Raw genomic sequence first — 15,704 nt, 5'->3', positions numbered from 1 at the left:
AATCTTGATGTGAATGGAAGGGGAGAGGGAGTGGATAAGGGGAGGGTTGCAGGTTGGAGGGACGTTATGGGGGGAAGCCATTGTAATCCATATTCTGTACTTTGGAAATTTATATTCATTAAATAAAAATTAAAAAATAAATAAATAAATAAATGAATAAATACATAAATAAATAAAAAGAGGGAAAAAAAAGAAAGCACAGGAATCATATGTGATTTTTTTTCAGGGCCCATATAAATAGTGACACTTTGGTAAGGGATTTTTCATGAGATCGTTTTAAGGAAAGAAATTTTTCTGAAAAGGAAATTCAAATGTAGCACACACTTATTTTCTATGATATTTCTGCTTAAGCAATGTGCTTATGCATGTATTACTTTCTTGTAAATTCAAAATTATCAGACAGTTCATCGGGAAAAACAACAGGAGAAATCAAAAAATTGATTTAGAGGTCATTTTTCTTTTACAATATAGACTGACAAAATATTTTTAAAATAAATGTAACCCTTGATATTTAGAAATATTGCCATATTCCAAAGTGTGAAATATGGGAAATAGTTATAAATAGTAAAAACACAAAAAGACACACACACACACATAAACTGTACACATACTAGGGTCCATTCTTATCTTTAGGGGGAAAGGACTCAAAGACAAATGTCTCCCCAGTTCTTTAACTCAGAACTACTCTCAGTGGTTCACACATTTTACTGATGAGTAAACTTGCTTCAAGTTTTCCATGAATAGAAATTGAGAAATTTGTCAATTGTACTCTATGGAGCATGTAAGTGACCATACCATAAACTCTCAAATGCAATGGTGTGTTGGAGTTCTTTCATGGATATTGTTCCTGACCTTGTGGGCAGTGAGAGCCACAGGAGAGTTAAAGGTACTTCAACTGACAGATCTGTTACTTGGAGGCTCCACAAGGAATCAATGACATCTTTGTGCAACTTGAGGGCTTGGCTGCTCCTCTTCTGATTCAGCTCTCTGCTATGGCCTGGGATAGCAGTAGAAGATGGCCCAAGTCCTTGGGCCCCTGCACCATGTGGGAGACCTGGAAGAAGCTCCTGGCTCCTGGCTTCGGATTGGTACAGCTCCAGCTGTTGTGGCCAATTGGGTAGTGAACCATCAGATGGAAGATCTGTCTCTCTCTCTCTCTCTCTGCCTCTCCTCTCTCTGTAATTGAGACTTTCAAATAAATAAATAAATCTTTTTAAAAAACTGTCAAATAACCCAGCCAGCTTACAGGTCTTAAGAGTACCTGAAGATGTAGAAAGAGAGAATGGAATAGAAGGCCTATTTTTGTGAAATAATCACAGAACACTCTCCCAATTTGGAGAAAGAAAGGGATGCCAAGTACAGGAAGCACATAGAACGCATAAGAAACATGACCTGAAAGGATCTTCACCATGACACATTGTAGTCAAACTTTCCACAGTAAGGCATAAAGAAACATTCTAAAATATGCATGAGAGAAATGCCAGATTGTTTTCAGAGGATCTCCAACTACACTCACAGCTGACTTCTCATCAGAAACCCTACAGGCTAGGAGAGAATGGCAAGATATATTCCAAGTCTTAAGAGAAATAAATTGTCAAGCCAGAATATCATGCCCTGCAATGCTCTTATCTAATAATGAAGGTGAAATCAAGACCTTTAATAACAAACAGAAATTAAAATAATTTGTCATTTCTCATAGAGCCTTACAAAAGATGCTAAAAGATTTGCTACACACAGAAATATAAAAAGAAAGCCATCATCATGAATAAATGTGATGGCAGAAAATTCCCCAATAAAAGTATGAAAGAAATCCACAGTAAATGATAGGAATATTCATGGAAAATGGCAGGGACAACAAGTTATTTATAAATAGTTACTTTGGATGTAAAAGCCTCAACTCTCCAGTTAAATGATACAGGCTGGCTGAACGGATTTCTTTCTTTCTTTCTTTCTTTCTTTCTTTCTTTCTTTCTTTCTTTCTTTCTTTCTTTCTTTCTTTCTTTCTTTCTTTTTAAGACCAATCTATTTTCTGCCTACAAGAAAGACATCTCACCAACAAAGATACATGAAGACTGAAAGGATGGAAAAAGATATCCCATGCTAATGAAAAGCAAAAAAGGCAGATGTAACCATCTAATATCAGAGAAAATAACCATTAACACAAAAATGGTTAAAAGAGACAAGGAAGGGCACTATGTAATGATTAAGGGATCAATTCAACAGAAAGATGTGACTATAATAAATGTATATGCACCCAATGACAGGGAACCTGTCAGGTTATTTAAAAGAACTGCTAATGGATCTAAATGGAGACATAGACTCCAATACAATAATAAGAGGTGAATTCAACACCCACTTTCATCAGACAGAAAATCAACAAAGCTAATTGACACTATGGACCAAGTGGACCTATCTGATATCTACAGACCTTTCCACCCCACAGTTGCAGAATACACATTCTTCTCATCAGTGTGGTGAACTTTCTCCAGGATAGACCATACACTAGGCTATAAAGCAAGTCTCAGCAAATTCAAAAAAATCAAAATCATAATCATACCCTGCATCTTCTCTGATCACAATGGAATGAACTAGATCATATACAGACACATGGAGATTGAATAACATGCTCCTGAATGAATACTGGGACATAGAAGAAATCAAAAGAGAAATCAAAAAACTCCAGGAGACAAATGAAGACAAAATACACCATATAAAAACTTAGGGGACACAGCAAAAGCAGAGTTAAGAGGGAAGTTCATAGCAATTGGTGCCTACATCAAGAAACTGGGAAGTCACCAAATAAATGAGCTGTGAATGCATCTCAAGGACCTAGAAAAACAACAAATTAAAGCCCAATTTAGTAGGAAGAAATAAATAAGTAAAGAAGAAATAAACAAAATTGAAACAAAAAAAACCACAAAAGATTAAGGAAATGAAGAAATGTTTTTTGAAAAAATAAATAAAATTGACCTACCATTGGCCCATATAACCAAAGAAAAGAGGGAGAGGACTCAGATCAATAAAATCAGCCATGAAAAAGAAAATGTAGATATGGTCACCGTATAAGTAAAAAAAGTGATCAGGAGTTATTACAATGAGCTATATACAAACAAATGAGGAAACCAAAAAGAATAGGCCCAAGTCTAGGAGAAGACAGTTTAAAAATGAAGTGGAAAGAGTGCAGTCTCGGGGAAGAGTTAGGGAGAGAACAGCAGAGGAAACTACACAAATTGGAGGAACATAATGGAACTACTTAGAGGGCAAGGACATGCAAAACTTAGGAGTCCAGCAGCAGAGAGCCTCTGCACCAGAGTTGGAGAGTGAAGTAAGACCAGACTTCAGCAGGACAAGCCACTGGCAAAAAAGCTGTAGGAAAAGCCTAGAAGGAATTCAGCTTGGAGCCCTGTGGGGGATAGTGTACCTGTCATACCAGAGAAAACAAGACAAAGGGGGGGGACATGTTTTCTCTCTCCCTGATCACGCTGCAAAGGTATCATGTAACAAGCTGACACCAAGAAAGTGCCATTTTGAACATATGTAACACCTGTGCCAGCTTGTGTCCGCTCCCAGCAACCAGCCAAGCAGACTCCTGAGTGTGGTGGGGAGAACAGACAGGGAGCTGGGTGCTCATGACTGCGGGAGGCTTGTGCGTGTGGACTGTGAAAACACTGAGGCTTCGTGGGAGGACTCAGGGTGTGGCTGAAGCAAGAGCAGTCACTGTGGGAGGCTCCACGTGATCAGGGCTCCCTGGTTACATGGCAAAGGACATTGCTGGGGAATCTGAGCTTACACTGAAGACTGTCCAGATCCTTTGGGTGGTTCTTGTGGCAGAATGGACAAATAATATACTCATTGGGGCTAGCACCCAGGCACTGGCCTCTTTCGAGGTGAGGAGCTCAGCTAAGCCTATGCAAACAGACAAGAAGAAACATCCCCACTGATTAAAAATGAAAAGGAGATTTACCACACCAAACCTGGATGTGTCACCTCAGATACACCCTTCACCCTGGAGTACAGAACAGAGCTCCCTGGCCATACCCACCAGACACCTCTAGATATTCATTGACAGCAGACACTAGTCACTCAGACACAGCTCAAAGACAAAAGCCACCACACCAAAGAAAAGAAAAGAAAAGAAAAGAAAAGAAAAGAAAAGAAAAGAAAAGAACAAGTATCTCCACAAATGCCAAAAATAAATGCACCAATTCAAGAAACAAGGAGGGCAACATGACACCCCCAAAAGAATATAACACCTCAAACCTAGATTGTAAAGATGATGAGATTGAAGAAATGCCAGAAATGCAATTCAAACAATTAATCATAGGATTACTTAGGAGTAATCAAAAGCAAATTCATGAACTAATGAAATCCATACATGATATGAAAGAACATTTCTGCCACAAAATTGGGATTCTAAAGAGAAATCAAAATGAAATATTAAAAGTGAAGATTTCAATAGAACAGATAATACTTAGAGTAGAAATCATTAACAGAATTGGGGAAACAGAAGAAAGAATATCCAACTTAGAAAACAAAGAACAGGAAATTATATAGTCAGACCAAACACAAGAAGAAGAAATTAGAAAACTAAAAAATACGTTTGGAAATCTACAGGATACAATCAAATGACCCAACATATGGATTCTTTTTTTTTTTTTTTTGAAAGGCAGAGTGGACAGTGAGAGAGAGACAGAGAGAAAGGTCTTCCTTTTTGCCGTTGGTTCACCCTCCAATGGCTGCCGCAGCCAGCGCTCTGTGGCCGACACACCGCGCTGATCCGATGGCAGGAGCCAGGTGCTTCTCCTGGTCTCCCATGGGGTGCAGGGCCCAAGCACTTGGGCTATCCTCCACTGTACTCCCTGGCCACAGCAGAGATATGGCCTGGAAGAGGGGCAACCAGGACAGAATCCGGCACCCCGACTGGGACTAGAACCCGGTGTGCTGGCGCCGCACTGTGGAGGATTAGCCTAGTGAGCCGCGGCGCTGGCCCAACATATGGATTCTAAGAGTTCCTGAAGGTGTGGAAAAAGGGAAAGAATTAGAAAGCCTTTTGGGGGCCAGTGCTGTGGCACTGTGGGTTAAATCCCCAGCCTGCTGTGCCAGCATCCCATATGGGCACTGGCTTGAGTCCCAGCTGGTCCTCTTCCGATCCAGCTCTCTTCAATGGCCTAGGAAATCAATAGAAGATGGCCCAAGTGCTTGGGCCCCTGCATCCATGTGGGAGACCCAGAAGAAGCTCCTGGATCATGTTTCCTGGCTCCTGGCTTTGGACCAGCTTGGCTCTGCCCATTGCAGTCATCTGGGGAGTGAACCAGTGGATGGAAGACTTCTTTTTCTCTGGCTCTACCTCTCTCTCTGTAACTCTGTCTTTCAAATAAATAAAATAAATATTTCCAAAGGGACAAATGCCATATGTTCTCTCTGATTTGTGAGAACTAATAGAGCACCTAACAGGAGATCTGTAGAAGTGAAATTGACACTTTGAGAAGTGATGACTTGAACAGTTCTTGTCTAGACTGTTGAGGAACGAGTTTTTTTCCTTAATAGAGAATTGGACTGGGAAGGAAAAGGGAGGAGAAAGTGGGGTGGGAGTGTGAGTGGTAGGGGGTTATGGTGGGAAGAATCACTATATTCCTAAAGTTGTACTTATGAAATTTGTATTTATGAAATAAAAGGTTCCTTTGGGAAAAAAAACAATGATTCCGGGACACAATCTACCAAAATTGAGTCATGAAGACATAGAACACATAAACACACCAATAACCAGGATGGAGATTGAATCAGTAGTAAAGACCCTTCCAACAAAGAAAAGCCAGACATTTAAAGAAGAACTAATTCCAACTCTTCTCAATCTATTCAAAACAATTGAAAGGGAGAGTATTTTTCCAAACACTTTCCATGAAGCTGGCATTACCTTAATTCCTAATTCAGAAAAAAAGAATAATAGACCAATTTCCCTGATGAGCATAGATGCTAAAATCCTTAGCAAAATACCAGCCAATCGAATACATCAGAAAGATCATTGACCCAGACCAAGTGGGATTTATCCCCGGTATGCAGGGATGGTTCAACATCTGAAAATCAATAAATATGATACATCATATTAACAAACTGAAGAACAAAACCATATGATTATCTTAATAGATGCAGATAAAGCATTTGATAAAATTCAACATCTTTTTATAATGAAAATGTTAAGCAATTTGGGTACAGAAGGAATATTCCTCAACATAAGGCAAAATTATGACAAACACACAGCTAGCAACCTATTGAATGGGGAAGAATGGAGGTATTTCAGTTAAGATCCAGAACCAGACAAGCATGCCTACTCTCACTGTTGCTATTTAATATTGTCCTGGAAGTTCTAGCCAGTGCCATTAAGCAAGAAAAAGAAAGAAAAATGATAAAAATTGGGAAGGAAGAAGTCAAATTATCACCATTTGATGATGGCATGATTCTATATATAGGGAACCCAAAAGACTCCATGCAGAGACTATTAGAACTCATTAAAAGGGTTTAGTAAAATAGCAGGATCTAAAATCAATAGCCTTTATATACACAGACAATGCCATAGCTGAGAAAGAACTTCTAAGATTAATTCCATTCACAAAGTTACAAAAAAATTGAAATAATTTGGAATAAATTTAACCAAGGATGTCAAAATCTCTACAAAGAAAATCACAAAAAATTAAAAAACAAAATAGAAGAAGACATAAAATGTGGAAAAGTCTTCCATGTTTATGGATTGGAAAAATCAGCATCATCAAAATGTCTATCATACCAAAAGCAATTATAGACTCAATGCCATCCCAATAAATATAACATTCTTCTCAGATCTAAAAAGCATGATGCTAAAATTCATATGGAAACACAGAGATCCTGAATAGCTAAAGCAATCTTAAACAACAAAAATAAAGTTGGAGGCTTCACAATACCAGATCTGAAAGCATACTACCAGGCAGTTATACTCAAAACAGCCTGGTAGTGGCAAACAAACAAACAAACAAACAAACAGGCTTGTAGACCACTGGAACAGAAAAGAAACTCCAGAAATCAATCTATGTATCTACAACCAATTGAAATTTTACAAAGGAGCAAAAATCAATCCCTGGAGCCAAAACAGTCTCTTCAACAGTTTGATGCTGGGAAAACTGGACCTCTGCAGAAGTATGAAACAAAATCCCTACTTTACAGCTTACAAAAAACTCCACTCAAAGGCCAGTACCATGGTTCAATACGCTAATCCTCCACCTTGCGGCGCCAGCACACCAGGTTCTAGTCCCGGGCAGGGTGCCGGATTCTGTCCCGATTGCTCCTCTTCCAGGCCAGCTCTCTGCTATGGCCCGGGAGTGCAGTGGAGGATGGCCCAAGTGCTTGGGCCCTACACCTGCATGGCAGGCCAGGAGAAGCACCTGGCTCCTGCCTTTGGATCAGCGTGGTGCGCTGGCTGCGGTGGCCATTGGAGGGTGAACCAACCGCAAAAGGAAGACCTTTCTCTCTGTCTCTCTCTTTCACTATCCACTCTGCCTGTAAAAAAAAAAAAAAAAAAAAAAACAAAAAAAAAAAAAAAAAAAAACAAAGAAATAGTCAAAGGAGCTGAACAAACATTTTTTAAAAAGATTATTTATTTATTTATTTGAAAGAAGAGTTACAGAGAAGCAGAGGCAGAGAGAGAGCGAGAGCGAGAGAGAGAGAGAGAAAGAAGCCTTCCATCCACTGGTTCATTCCCCCAAATGACCACAATGGCCAGAGCTGAGCTGATCTGAAGCCAGGATCCAGGAGCCTCTTCTGGGTCTCCCACATGGGTGCAGGGGCCCAAGGACTTGGGCCACCTTCTACTGCTTTCCCAGGCCATAGCAGAGAGCTGGATTGGAAGTGGAGCAGCCAGGACTTAAACCAGCATCCATATGGGATGCTGGCACTGCAGGCAACAGCTTTACTCATTACGCCACAATACCAGCCTCTGAAGACACATTTATTTATTTGAAAGTCAGAGTTACACACACAGAGAAGGAAAGGCAGAGAAAGAGAGGGATCTTCCATACTCTGGTTTAGTCTCCAATTGGCTGCAACAGCTGGAGCTGTGCCAATCCAAAATGAGGAGCCAGGAGCTTCTTTCCAGGTCTTCTATGCTTTCCCAGGCCATGGCAGGAGCTGGCTATGAAGTGGAGCAGCTGGGACTCAAATCAGCACCTATATAGGAAGCTGGCACTGCAGGCAGTGGCTTTATCTGGTATGCCACAGCACCGACCCAAACACATTTTTCAAGAGAGGAAATTGAAATGGCCAACAGACATATGAAGAAAAGACTTTCTATATTAAAATTGAATTTAAGGATCATTTAGAATAACTCCATTTATTTATATTTTATTTTATTTCTTTCTGCCCAATTTCATAACTATCTATATGCATTTTGGTAGATTAATGCTTTTTAAAAAAGACTTATTTATTTCAAATTCGGAGCCTCTTCACTCCTCAATTGGCTTCATTGGATGGAGCTGTGCTGATCCGAAGCCAGGAGCCAGGAGCTTCTTCCAGGTCTTCCCATGCAGGTGCAGTGGCCCAAGGACTTGGGCCATCTTCTGCTGCTTTCCCAGGCCATACTAGAGAGCTATATCAGAAGTAGAGCAGCCAGCCAGTGCTGCAGCTCAATAGGCTAATCCTCCGCCTTGTGGTGCCAGCACACCGGGTTCTAGTCCCGGTCGGGGCACCGGATTCTGTCCCAGTTGCCCTTCTTCCAGGCCAGCTCTCTGATGTGGCCCGGGAGTACAGTGGAGGATGGCCCAAGTACTTGGGCCCTGCACCCCATGGGAGACCAGGAGAAGCACCTGGCTCTTGCCTTCAGATCAGCGTGGTGCCCCAGCCGCAGTGTGCCAGCCGTGGTGGCCATTGGAGGGTGAACCAATGGCAAAAGGAAGACCTTTCTCTCTGTCTCTCTCTCACTGTCCACTCTGCCTGTCAAAAAAAAAAAAAAAAAAAGTAGAGCAGCCAGGACTCAAACTGGAACTTGTATGAGATGCCAGCACCACAGGTGACAGCTTTACCGGCCACACCACAATGCTGGCCCCAGATTAATACTTATTTTTAGGGGTATTGCAAATGGCATATTTTTAACATTTGAATTCCAACTGTTCATTTTGATATAAAGAAATTTCTTACAATAGTTCATATTACTAATTTTGTATGTTTCTCCCTGTCTCCATCTACAATCACCAACAGTTAAGATATTGCACTTTTGTACATTTATTTATTTATTTATTTATTTGAAAGGCAGAGTTAGAGAGAATGAGAGACAGAGAGAGAAATCTTCCATCTGCTGGTTCAGTTCCCAAATGGCTGCAATAACTGGGGGCTGAGTAAAGCTGAAACAAAGATCCAGGAGCTTCTTCTGGGTCCCCCACATCAGTGCAGTGGCCAAAACATTTGGGCCATCCTCCATTGCCTTTCTTGGTGCATTAGCAGGGTGCTGTATTGGAAGTGGGGCAGCCAGGACTTGAACTATCACCCATATGAGATGCCAATACTGCAGGCCATGGCTTTAACCCACTGTGCCACAGTGCTGGCCCCAATACTGCACTTTCAAAATGCTAACATTAAAATTTTGAACACCACATTTGAGTGATTCAGTCTGAGATCTAATAGAAGCAGTGGGGAACCACCAAATTGCTCTGAACATTTTGTGCTCAAATGCCTGTTCCTGTAATTGATATTATACAACTCTCCTTATAGAGAGCTAGTCTGAAGTTCATGGCCTTAGAGCACATTGGTAACTTAAACTTATTTAAAGATAATGATCGATGCTCTTGCAGAAAATTATCTGAAATGCTTACCAGAAGAGGTCCACAACCACACAATGGGGGAGTGTGTGCACAGTCATGGTGGTTTTTGATAGAAGTTTAGAACTTTGACAGGACAGGAGCTGGCATGTAGCATAGTGGGATAAGCCACAACCTGTGATGCTGGGATAAGCTACAACCTGTGATGCTGGTTCAAGTCCTGGCTGCTCCACTTCTAATCCAGCTCCCTGGAAATGTACCTGGGAAAGCAGTGGCAGATAACAAAGTACCTGGGACCTTGTGATCCATGGGGGAGACCTGGATAAATCTCTTGGTTCCTGGATTGAGTATAACCTAGCCCTGGGCATTGCAGACATTTGGGAAGTGACCTGGAAAATGAAAGTGCTCTCTTTTTCTCTCTGTCTCTCCCTATCTCTTTTTTTAAAAAGATGTATGTATGTATGTATGTATGTATGTATGTAATTATTTGAAAGGCAGAGTTAGAGAGAGAGATGGACAGAGAGAAGTCCTCCATCTGCTGGTTCACTGCCTGAATGAACACAGCAGTCAGAGATGAGCCTGTCCAAAGCCAGGAGCCAGGGACTCCCTCTAGGTGCAGGGGTCCAAGCACCTGGGCCATCCTCTGCTGCCTTCTCAGACACACAGTCAGGGAGCTGGATCAGAAGTGGAGCAGCTGGAATTCAAACCAGTGCCCATATGGGATGCTGGAACTGCAGTCAGAAGCTTAACATGCTATGCCACAATAAGTTTTATTGTAGTTGAGTCCCTTCAAGTCTTTATAGATATTGGATATTAACCCTTTATCAATTATATAGAGTACAACTATATTCTTCCGTTCTGTACGTTCACTTTGCTGCTGAGTGTTTTCTTTGCAACACAGAAGCTTCTTTGCTTTTGGCTCTTTCTTCTTTCATTGCCTGTGCTTCTGGGGTCTTTTCCAAGACATCTTTGCCTATGCCAATGTCTTGCAGAGTTTCCCCAATGGTTTCCTCTAGCAATTTGATAATATCAGGTCATAGATGTAGATCCTTCATCAATTGTGAGTTGATTTTGTATAGGGTGTTAATACAGGTCTTATTTCATACTTCTGAATGTAGAGGTCCAATTTCTCCAGCACCATTTGTTAAAGAGATAGTCCTTTCTTCAGAGACTGATTTTTAGTTCATTGGTTGATTGTGGATGCATGGATTAACTTCTGTGGTTTATATTTTGTTTCTTTGGTGTACATGTCTATTTTTGTGCCACTTCTAGGCTGTTTTGTTTATAACTGCCCTGGCCCTGTAGTACATCTTGAAATCTAGTATTGTGATGATTCTGACTTTATTTTCCTTGTTTAAGGTTGCTTTAGCTATTTGGGGTCTCTAGTGTTTCCATACAAATCTGAGAATAATGTCCTTGGTACTTTTACTGGGATTTCATTGAATCTATAAGTTGCTTTGGCTAGTTTGAACATTTTTATGATATTAATTCTTCCAATCCACAAACATGGAAGATTTTTCCATTTTCTTGTGTGTTCTTCTGTTTTTTTTTTTTCTTTAATGTTTTATAATTTCCATTGTGGAGATCTTTCACATCTTTAGTTAAATTTTTTCCAAGATATTTAATTTTTGGGTAAACATGTTTATAGCATCAACTTCCCAAGTGTTTCAAGGATTATTTTTTGATACAATATTAAAATTATAAAAGGCATTGTTAAATACCCATCCCAGATAATTCCTGTCAAATCATGTGAAAGTAGATACAATTATATGTGTGAATTTTAATTACAAATATAGATATTGATTAATCCCTCAAAATTCACTATGGTATTTTTGTTTAAATTTTAAGTCATTCCTGAATATAAACTCATGAGTATCATAAAATTTGTGGCAGTGAAGAGTGTTCATAACTTACATTCCTACTTTCTCTGAATTCTGAATGATTTAAAGCTAGACATGGAAGGAAATGTGAGCTTTATAGCCCACAGAGTTGTTAGTCTTGGTGCTTAGCAAAAAAGACTCCCTTCTGTTGCCCCAATACCTTGCATCCTTACCTAGTCACTTGCAGTGCACAGATTATATTCTAAATTTACAGTATAAATGAGGGCAGACAAGAACTCATGTTCATTTGTAGGCCTCCAACAAAATGTGGTATGGTAGCTCATTTACTCCTTCCCATATCTCCAATCATGTAAGTCATTAAGAAATCCCATATAGAGGAACAACTGAGGAGGGGTCAGGAGCAATGCTCTAATATTTAGGCATTTTTCTTTGTGGAGTGGACTGAATCCTTGTCAGTCTAAATTCAAACACTCTGCCCCCCCAAAAAGCAAGAAGTCTTGAAAAGTGATCATACCCAAATTTCCTATTTTAATTGTAGAGAATCACTTGTGTGGGGCCAGCATTGTGGCGCAGCAGGTAAAGCTGTTGCCTGCAGTGCTGGCATCCCACATGTGTGGTGGTTTGAGACCTGGCTGCTCCCCTTCCAATCCATCTCTCTGCTATGGCCTGGGAAAGCAGTAGAAAATGGCCCAAGTCCTTGGGCCCGTGCACCCACATGGGAGACCTGGAAGAAGCTCCTGGATCCTGGCTTCAGATCAGTGCAGCTCCCACTGTTGCAGCCATTTGGGGAGTGAACCAGCATATAGAAGACCTCTCTCTGACCCCTTCTGCCTCTGCCTCTCTGTAACTCTTTCAAATAAATAAATATTAAAAAAGAGAATTTCTTGTGCCAACTACAGTCACCATATTAAATACTGAGAAGAATGTGAAAATTTTGAATCTGAGCAAGGAATTCCTCTCATATGACATGGGTATGAATCTATTGTAAGAACAATATGTATGAGTACATGTTTATAGAATATTCCTGCAGTGGTTTTAGAGTTCTTTGGACTTCAGTTTTGTAAAACGATGCCAAATTATTTTTACTTGTTTTCTCAAGAGGTATATCAATTATTTTTCTTTGAAGTGAAGAGACAACGTTGCACAGTGGCAGTATCGTAGCCAATGAGGTTTATCCAAGGTGCGATTATTGTTAATTGAAGTCATGAAACAAATTGTAAATGGTTGGAAGCAATTAATTCTGGTAGGTGGTAGTTTGCAATAACCAGTAAGGATGACTGAAAATACTTATATATAGATAATGTTACAATTTTAAAATGCAAATGAAGTAAAAAATGCATTTCAAAATGAACATTTTATAAATGGTTCAAAAATAAACATTATAAATTCTCTCCTTAAAATGTATTTCACTTTATAAACTCTCACTTCTTATTCTCAAGACATTAAACTGCAACATGCTTTTATTGGGAAGCAAAGAAAAATGTTCCATTTCACAATATTGAAAACATACAATTTTAAGTTTTGTTGAACAGTTTGTAATAGTTGTACTTAAATTTTTAGGCATAAATATATTTTCTTCATGATGCACTATGATAGATATATTATTTTAAAGGTAGTGGAATATCTGGGGTAAGTGATCTAATAGATTTGTTTTCATTAGAGCAAGCACCTTGCCCCTGTGTATCTAAACTTAGACTGAGTTTCATATCACAACATAATTTACCTTCTGTGCAGGAAAAGTAAAGGATGTTAGATTTCAAATCACAAAATAAGACAATCCAATTTACTTCTGGTTCCCAGTGATATATTTAGTGTGGTTTATAACACCATGCATTCATGAAAGCTAGATGTTTATTCAAAAGTTCACATTTGTACCTTTTTTTTCTTTAGCTCTATAGGTCTAAAATTTTCCTAAAGGACAAGTTTTGTTTTTTTTTTTAAATACATGTTCATATGTGTTTTCTGCTGTAATCAATTTCTAAAGTGTATACACTGACAAGAAGAACTACACAAAGTACGGTCATCGAACAAGGTATATCTCCTGAGAGGGGCTCCAGGCGGCTCAGCCAGTGCTACTGTTTGTGTTTCCCACACCGCAGGAGCCCTCAGGAGGATGCTAGGACTCTGGTAAGCAGTGGGCTGGCTGTCAGGGCCGCGGGGTGGTGTGCAGTCCCTGCCTACAGCTTCTTTGAACCCTGGGGCATCAGCTTTCCTATCTCTGTGTGGTGAGGAAGAACTTGAACTTACTGTATGACCCGATTTCCTTGAGTGAGGCAGCAGATCTCAAGCAGGCCTCTCGGCGTAGGGGTCTGGGTCAGTTTTCTTGTTGCTAATCGTGCAACAGCACAGGCTCGGTGCATGAGAAGGAAGTGGTATTATTGACCTCACAGTTTTGGTGCAGGGTCTAGGGGCAGCATCCGGTGATGGTCTTCTGGTTGGTAGAGGCCTGGGTGGCACAGAAACCAGTGGACGGACAGAAGGGGTGCAGAGGGGGCCAATCCAAAGTGGTCTATGTTGCGGTCCCCTAGGGATAAGGCATTAATCCATGAACACATGAGTGGATTTATTCTGATCACTTCCTGTAGGGCCTCACCTGTTCTCACTGCTGAATTTCTCACCTCTGGGTTAACCATGCCCATGAGTTTCAGAGGGGATAAACCATGTTTAATAGAGAGCATGCATGCTGGCAGGAGGTCCCTAAATTTCCAGGTCTCCTCCCACCTAGTTTTGAGATTTAGCCCTTCTGCCCCTCATGTGGAAGAAGGCACCCTTTCTTAGGGCTTTCAAGGAAAGAAGGAAAGGACTTCAAGCTTTTCTTCCTACTAGGATCACCTATTATTTTCATTGCTTGCAACCTCATCAGATTTTCTGAATCACAAACATGCATATTGCCTGAGTATTACCAAGAAAATCTTACAAGTTGTCATGTGACATGCTAGAAAGGACCCGTGTGTGTTGAATGTCCTTATGTACTTCTGGTGTCATGTCAGGGATTTTGTGCCTCAAAAAATGTTCCCAAGGTCATATGTTTATATTTGTTTTTGACAGGCAGAGTTAGACAGCGAGAGACAGAGAGAAAGGTCTTCCATCCATTGGTTCACCCCCCAAATGGCTGCTATGGCTGGCGTGCTGCACTGATCCAAAGCCAGGAGCCAGGTGCTTCCTCCTGGTCTCCCATGCGGGTGCAGGGCCCAAGTACTTGGGCCATCCTCCTGCCTTCCTGGGCAGCAGCAGAGAGCTGGACTGGAAGAGGAGCAACTGGGAATAGAACTCAGGGCCCCAACCGGGACTAGAACCCAGGGTACTGGCGCTGCAGGCAGAGGATCAGCCAAGTGAGTCATGGCGCCAGCCTATGTATTTTTTTTAAGCAGTTCATAGTGAACAACATTTTCATTATTTTCAGTTCAGGAGAGCCAAAGTGTTATCTTGTAGTTGTTGTTTTTTTTTTTTTTTTTTTAAGAATAAGCTAAGAAAAATCCTGTAGTACTTATAATATATAAATGAACTATACTATTAGATATAAATTAAATGTTATATTTCTATGAAGATAAATGCCTAGTAATAAAAGCAAATTTTAAGTTTATTGATTTATAGAATTTCTCTTTTGGAAGGGAACCTTCAATATCAGCCAGTTTCATTCAAATTATAATATTTTTTCACTTTTAAGCAATCTCTGGTGTTATTAAGATTTCTTCACTAAACTTACACATTAATAGAATTATCTTAAAATACATTATTAATTACTTAAATACATTAATATAACACATCAGAAAACAAGTCTTACTACCTGCTATTGATTATAGTTATCAGAAGTATTAAGATGTTGTCACAAATTTGAAACAAATAATTGTTTTGTCTCTGAAGTGATTTTTCAGGAATAATGAATAATGGAAATCTATAAGAGATGTTTGGATAACATCTGCCTCATGGACAATTCATAGAAATATAGTTATTTATCTCTAGTTGTGGGCTTAATTTTGAAGTTATCATTTTTATGGCAATTGTGATAATACAAATGACCACAAACCAAATAATAAAATAATTGAAATTCCTATACTTTGAGAAAATGGATAGCTTCTGTTAATGT

General features: G+C 40.0%; 2 pseudogenes; both read left to right on the top strand.

Moving 5' to 3' along the window:
- LOC138844820 (inducible T-cell costimulator pseudogene) overlaps positions 1–15,704 on the top strand; it is a 65,024-nt pseudogene that overhangs the window by 18,710 nt on the left and 30,610 nt on the right.
- LOC138844845 (U4 spliceosomal RNA) lies at positions 12,753–12,876 on the top strand (annotated as a pseudogene).

The sequence above is a fragment of the Oryctolagus cuniculus genome, chromosome 12, assembly GCF_964237555.1.
Source record: "Oryctolagus cuniculus chromosome 12, mOryCun1.1, whole genome shotgun sequence".
Taxonomy (NCBI): domain Eukaryota; kingdom Metazoa; phylum Chordata; class Mammalia; order Lagomorpha; family Leporidae; genus Oryctolagus; species Oryctolagus cuniculus.
The sequence above is the reverse complement of the archived record's forward strand: the minus strand, read 5'-3'. Positions and strand labels throughout refer to the sequence as shown.